The sequence below is a fragment of the Lathyrus oleraceus genome, chromosome 7, assembly GCF_024323335.1.
Source record: "Lathyrus oleraceus cultivar Zhongwan6 chromosome 7, CAAS_Psat_ZW6_1.0, whole genome shotgun sequence".
Classification (NCBI taxonomy): Eukaryota; Viridiplantae; Streptophyta; class Magnoliopsida; order Fabales; family Fabaceae; genus Lathyrus; species Lathyrus oleraceus.
In genome coordinates, this window is record NC_066585.1 from 546,952,751 (window position 1) to 546,958,835 (window position 6,085).

Below are 6,085 nucleotides of genomic sequence, written 5' to 3' on the forward strand. Positions count from 1 at the left end.
CACTTTTTGTGTTTAAGATTCTAATCTTTGAAAATCTAAAGGCCAAACACTAATTAAGCATACCATACTGGATCATAATTACTCCTTGGAAACTGAAACGGTAGTGATTTACCATAAGAAGTAAATAAACTCCTTCAGATTCTTAAAAAAAATTCGAAGTTGTTTTTTACTATCTTATGTTTTGAAAAAAGTTCTAATTTCAAAATCTTCAATTGGTATTTCAAAATATTTCATATGGTGTCCGTTTTTTTTATCAGATTCATTTTTCAATGCTTTCAACTTACTCTAAATTTTGTACATTTAAACTGTTTTAAATTTCATTTTTTGTCAGCTTTATTGTTCTTCTCTTTCTTTCTTAAATCTTTTTTATAATGACAATGGGGGAGAAAATGCATAGAGTATTTAAGAAGAGACTAAAGCATCAGAACTTGAACAAAGCAGTTTCTGCCAAAACATCTTTTGATTTAGAAGCTTTATGTTTGTTAGACGATAGTACATAATCATACATAATCAAACTCATTTTCAAAATCAAAATGATCTTAACATTTTTTTGCAAATGAGAAAGTGGGTACGTCCACAACACTCAAAATCTAATCAAACTAGAAGCAACATAACCCATAAAGCCATTTTGTGCCCTTGCGCATCATACAAAAATATTTTCATAAAAGGATAGCCCAAGTTACATTCAACGTGAAATGAAAACAAGCGCTTAAGCCTCCATCGTGCAAAAATACAAGCCAAGTTAAACCAAGAGCAACTTTAACACTATTCTATAAAATTAACCAACAAAATCGAACTACATAGACTTTGATTTTCTCATCACTCGATGAGAATATGTAGGCACTAGGTTGTAAAACTCTGGCGAGTCCCCTAACCTAAAACTAATGTTTCCCTCTTTAATTCCTTTTGTAAATATCAAATAATTAAAATCAAGTAGAAATAATAACATGCAAACATCCTCGTAGACTAACAAACTTAACCCTAGGCTACATGAGGTTCTCATTTAGTACAACGGAGGTGAGGGGTGCATAACACATTCCCTTTTCTTAACTGGCTCTCTAACCCATATTCGGTTGCAATGACCGTCTTATCCTCTCCTTTAGGATTTTATCATTATTTCCCCTATTCCTTAGGAATGAATAAAATATGGTGGTGACTCTATGATTTTTCCGCCGTGACACAAAGGTATCTCCTAATCCCATATCATCCATTTGATGGTTAAGTAATCAAGAGTATTTATTAGTCTTAGTTCATCTAACTAGTTAATGATTAAGAAGTCAAGAGTATATCTTAACCACAATACATCATTTCACCGCATATCACAAAGATACCGAGAGATAATAGTCAAGAATACTGATTTTTATATGTGTCCTTATAAAAGTTCAATTGTCATTCATGATAGGGAATTAGAAGTAAAGATTCCAAGAGTTTACTACTTTGCATCTAGTTCTCTGTTCATGGTTCATCCGCATCGTATCCCTTGCGTCAAAGGGCAAAATTTGGGTCTGCTTAATATTTAAACTATCTTTCACCATGACGATTTGAAGATAATAGTTATTTATATCCTTCAGTTAAAGATGTCTAAATTAGGGCAGCTATCACACCCTAATTTTTCCCAGGATTTTTATCTTATAGTTGAGATTTTGGTCACAATCACCATCATATTATGACTCTCCCATCTCAGATATTGATTTGAGTCCCGGGTTCACTTGAAATTGGATTATGCATGATTCAATTTGAATTTAACATAGTGGAAGTCTAACTTTAATTTGAGGTCATTAGAAGTTCACTTGATAGTCACTCACTATTTATTGCCTTCTTTCAATCTTTGCAAATATTTTTGAATTTCGCTTAGTCCATGTGACTAACAAACCGTTTTCATTTGAATTTGCATTTAGATTTCATATGGTTATTCATTCAAATGTGGAAGTCTCATTCTTATTAAAAGAAAACCACAACACATTTTCTTTTTAGTCACTTTAAGATGGCTTGAATTAAGTTTCTCTTGAGAATTTGAGTCATAATCCCTGTCGCTACGCGAAAAATACAGAGTCGCCATCGGTTTTTATTTATTCCAAAGGAAAGGGAAAATATCGAGAAAACCCCAAAATATGGTCGTCGCAACCACGAACAGGTTCGGAAGTCGGTTATGCAAGGGGAAGATATTAGCACCCCTCACATCCATGGTACTCCATGGGGACCATCTAGGATGTTTGTGCTTATGTATGTATTGTTTATCGAATGTTTGCTTGCCAAATGTTTATGGAAATGGAGGTAGATTTTAAATTAGTGTGCTCGCCAAGGAATGGATCCTCGTGCCTACGTATGCCCACTTGTTGAAGTGAGAAATCAGAGCTTTCGTAGTTCGTGGTTTTGAAATTTGTTTGGTTTGTTTTGTTGATTTTATTTACCTTGAAGAAGGGTTTTCGAATGGTGTCGCCCTAAGGCTCAAACAAAAGGTTTGAATGCGTTGAATTGTTTTTAAGTTTTGAAGAAAGTGTTATTGATTTCGGATTGCACTAAAGACTATGGATAAAGGTGAATGCCTCAAACGGTCAAGCCGAACGTCTTGTGTTCGAAGCATTCAGAATGAGTGTAGGAAAGCTCCAGTCTCATCCCTTCTTTATCGCTTAAGGCTCGTGGCGTACGATCCTAATCGCCATTTATTATATTTTTGAATTTGATTTAGAAAAGACCGCTTGACGTTGGATCAAGGGTTTGTTTATTGTTTTTGACTTGAAAAAGACCGCTTGACGTTGGATCAAGGGTTTGATTATTGATTGCGAAATGGTGAACATTCCTAATGCCTAAGGAGTAACTAACCAAGCACTACAAGAAAGCGAGTAAATGCGTACATCGGAAAGGGGAGGGGGGTACATGTAAAGTACAAGGGAGTGCAGGAAATAAAAGGTCTCATTGTCAGGTAGCCCAAGAGATAGCCATGTGTGTGCAATTGTGTTCTAAATTGGAAAGCAAGTAAAAGATTATAATTGATATTACAAATTCTTCTTGATTCTTGCACTCTTCTTCCATGTTAGGTCACATTTGTCCAATGTTTCTTTTGCAAAGGGTCCTAATGAGTCTCTAAGTCATTGTCCAAAGTTCTCTCCATGCTTGGGAAATTATTATCCTTTTTCATTTTTTAAAGTCTTAACCATTTTTAGATTCATTTTAGAATGGGATGGATGATGCACAATATGATAAAAGCAAAATAAAAAAATATGAGTGCATAAAGTAAATGACCGAAATTAAAAGTTAGGAGCGGAAATTAAAAGCGGAAAATTAAAGGAGTTAGAAGCGAAATTGTAAAGAATTAGGAATTAGAATGCAAAATTGTAAAGAATTAGATGTTAGAAAACGGAAATTAAATGTTAGAGTTAATTGTTAGAAGGTTAATCAAAATCAATTAACATAAGAGAATTAGATCCAACTATCGAATTCTAAAAAGCTAACAAAAATGAATTCTAAAACAAATACCAAATCAATTCCAAAATTGAATCATCAAAGCAATTGACAAAAAAAACAAATTCTAAAACAAATACTAAGTCAAATTCTAGAAATCAATTCTAATTAAATTCTAAACAAAATTAACTCCTAAATTCAATTCTAAACACAATTAATCCTAATTATTTTTACTAACCAATTAACATTTCCTAAGATTTATCCTAATTAATCTAAACCAACTAGCTATAAAGCAAGGTATATGAGTTCTGAAAGTGCAGAATGGGCCTCGGGAACGTTTGGCCCAAACCACGGGGAAGGTGCAAGCTGGAAAAACAGGGTGTATTTGTGAAGTACCATAGGCCCTATCCAAACCTCTACAAGGCTACTGCAAGCAGGTAACAGAAATGTGAAAGAAACAGAAAAGCGCTTATCAAACGCGCTTATTCACCAAGCCTATCCACAAGCAGAAACGCAATTGGTTCTATAATGGAGATTGTAACCGGATTTCACAAGCGATTACGCAATGGTGACAATTTCTACTATCCAATACATCCTCATGGAAAACAAGTCGAAGCGTAAGCATACGGATTAAGAGCTACCTGTCGAAGACGACGACGGAGGTGGCGACGATGATGACGAACACGCACAGCTTCTGAGCGTCTCTCTTCCTCTTCTCACAGTGTTGGAGCGAGCTGGAAGCGTGTGAGCGATAACGATCTGCGAGCTTCGAAGCTTCCGGTGGCGGTGGCGATGATGACGAAGATCACTGGTATGCTTCCGATCCACTTTTGAGCGCCTCTCTTTTTCTTCTCTTAATGCCGAGATGCTCCTTCCGTATCTGAAGCGTATGAGAGGTGGTGATCGTCGAACTTTGAGTCTTCCGGTGGTGGTTTAGCTCTGCCGTGTAGAGCTTCGAGTGATGAAGCTCTCACAACAATGGAAGATGAGCGTATGCTGAAGGTGGGAATTGAGTGCAAAATGCTTTTGGAATGAGGGAAAAATCTTCTGAACCCAATGATTGGCAATGATTGCCACTTATATAGCACGATCCAGGGGCAAATTGGAGAATTAAGTCTGAATGGTTCAATCTGCATCATCCAGCTGGCACTTAAGTGAATGAGAAGGTGAGTTTTTACATCATGAATTAAGTCACGTGGGATTTAGAAAATTGAATGGCACGCTTCACTCCTTGACTTGTTCACTGAAGTCCCAACTATGGATATTTGCCTTGAACCAAACTGGCTTGGATCCCTTAATTTCCTGAACTTCTTATTGTTTTGAAACTCAATGATTTGAATCGAACTGTTTTTTGGATTGTAAGTCTGTGTTGGTATGCTCAGATAACTTGCCCTATTTCTACAGGTTTTCTTGGCTTTGGTTCCGGAGCAGGGTAGTTACCACGATTATGACTCAAATTCCATTTCTCGCCTTGCATTGCCGACTGTTATGGATTTTGCCGGTGTAGTCATTAGAATCATCTTGGTCCTCTTTTGCAGGTAGCTCCGAAGTTGCAGTAGGGTGCTTGGTTGATGTATGAATTGATGTGAGATCCACCCTATGGTTTTGGTTTGCTTCATGTTGCAGAACTGCTTTGTTTGACTTTAATTTGAAACAGTTTAGTATGCCAACAGGGTGCAGCCCAATTGTGGATTTTGCATTTTGCTTTGCGGTTTACCGGCTTGGAATTGTGGCTATTGTTTGGCTCGGCTGTTTGGCGTTTTGGACTCACTTTTATGCAGGTTTTTGGTGGTATTTAAATGCCGAATTTTGGTTGTATTTAAATGCAGAATTTTGTTGTGCAGAATTTTGTTCATGGCTGGCTCACGTTTGGAGCTTGGTTAACGGCGTCGGCATTGGCTTGCTAAGCTTGTAGCTTGTTGTTCGAATTGAGTCGCTTTTCTTGAATTGCCTTTGCTGAAATTTATTTATGCAGGATTTATTGTGTTGCTGCAGTTTGGTGTTGGCTCTTTTTCACTTGCAGCTTGGCTCAAGGTAATGTAGCAGCTGGAGTTTTTGGCTTTTGTTTTGTATCGGCTTGGATGCCGCTTTTGGCTTGTACACGCTTGTTTGGAAGCTTCATACGCATTTCCGTTTGGCTTTGTCTCAGTGCATTTGGAAGCGTAACTCGCAGCTTATGAGTAGCAGCATGCATTTGAAATAATTGTTTCTCCTACTGCATTTTAGCAGCTTTAAGTTGTAGCTTGAGTGTTGTACTTCCTTTTCTTTGTTTAGTTATTATTTGGATACATGTGTAATGGACTTTATCGAGTGGAATTGGTTAAGTGGTTCTGGATGTTAATTAGGATTGGATTATGAATTAATGGGACCATAAAAATGGATTAATTTGGAACGGCTTATGAAATGGATAAATTTGGATAATGATTCTAAAAATGGATATGTTGGATAAATGTATTATAAGAATGGATTTAAATGGTTTTAAATTGAAAAATGGATAATAAAATGGATTTTGAATTGAATATGGATAATGGACTTAATTGGATAATGAATGGTTTAATGGAAACTTGGGTGGATATTGGATAAAAAGGTCTGGCTCAAAATGAATGAATGTATTAGTGCCCCAAGGAACACATAATCGGGAATCCAATGGCTAATCAATGATAGTCACGGATCCAGAGTCAGA

General features: G+C 36.5%; 1 long non-coding RNA gene across 2 annotated transcripts; it reads left to right on the forward strand.

Moving 5' to 3' along the window:
- The first annotated feature begins 3,715 nt into the window (after positions 1–3,715).
- Positions 3,716–5,743, forward strand: LOC127107631 (uncharacterized). Of its 2 annotated transcripts, XR_007795779.1 has the most exons (3): positions 3,716–4,568; positions 4,807–5,436; positions 5,552–5,743. It is a non-coding gene; the product is annotated as an uncharacterized LOC127107631 (long non-coding RNA). The 2 variants fall into 2 exon arrangements; XR_007795778.1 differs by having other exon boundaries at positions 4,807–5,743.
- Positions 5,744–6,085: the final 342 nt, after the last annotated feature.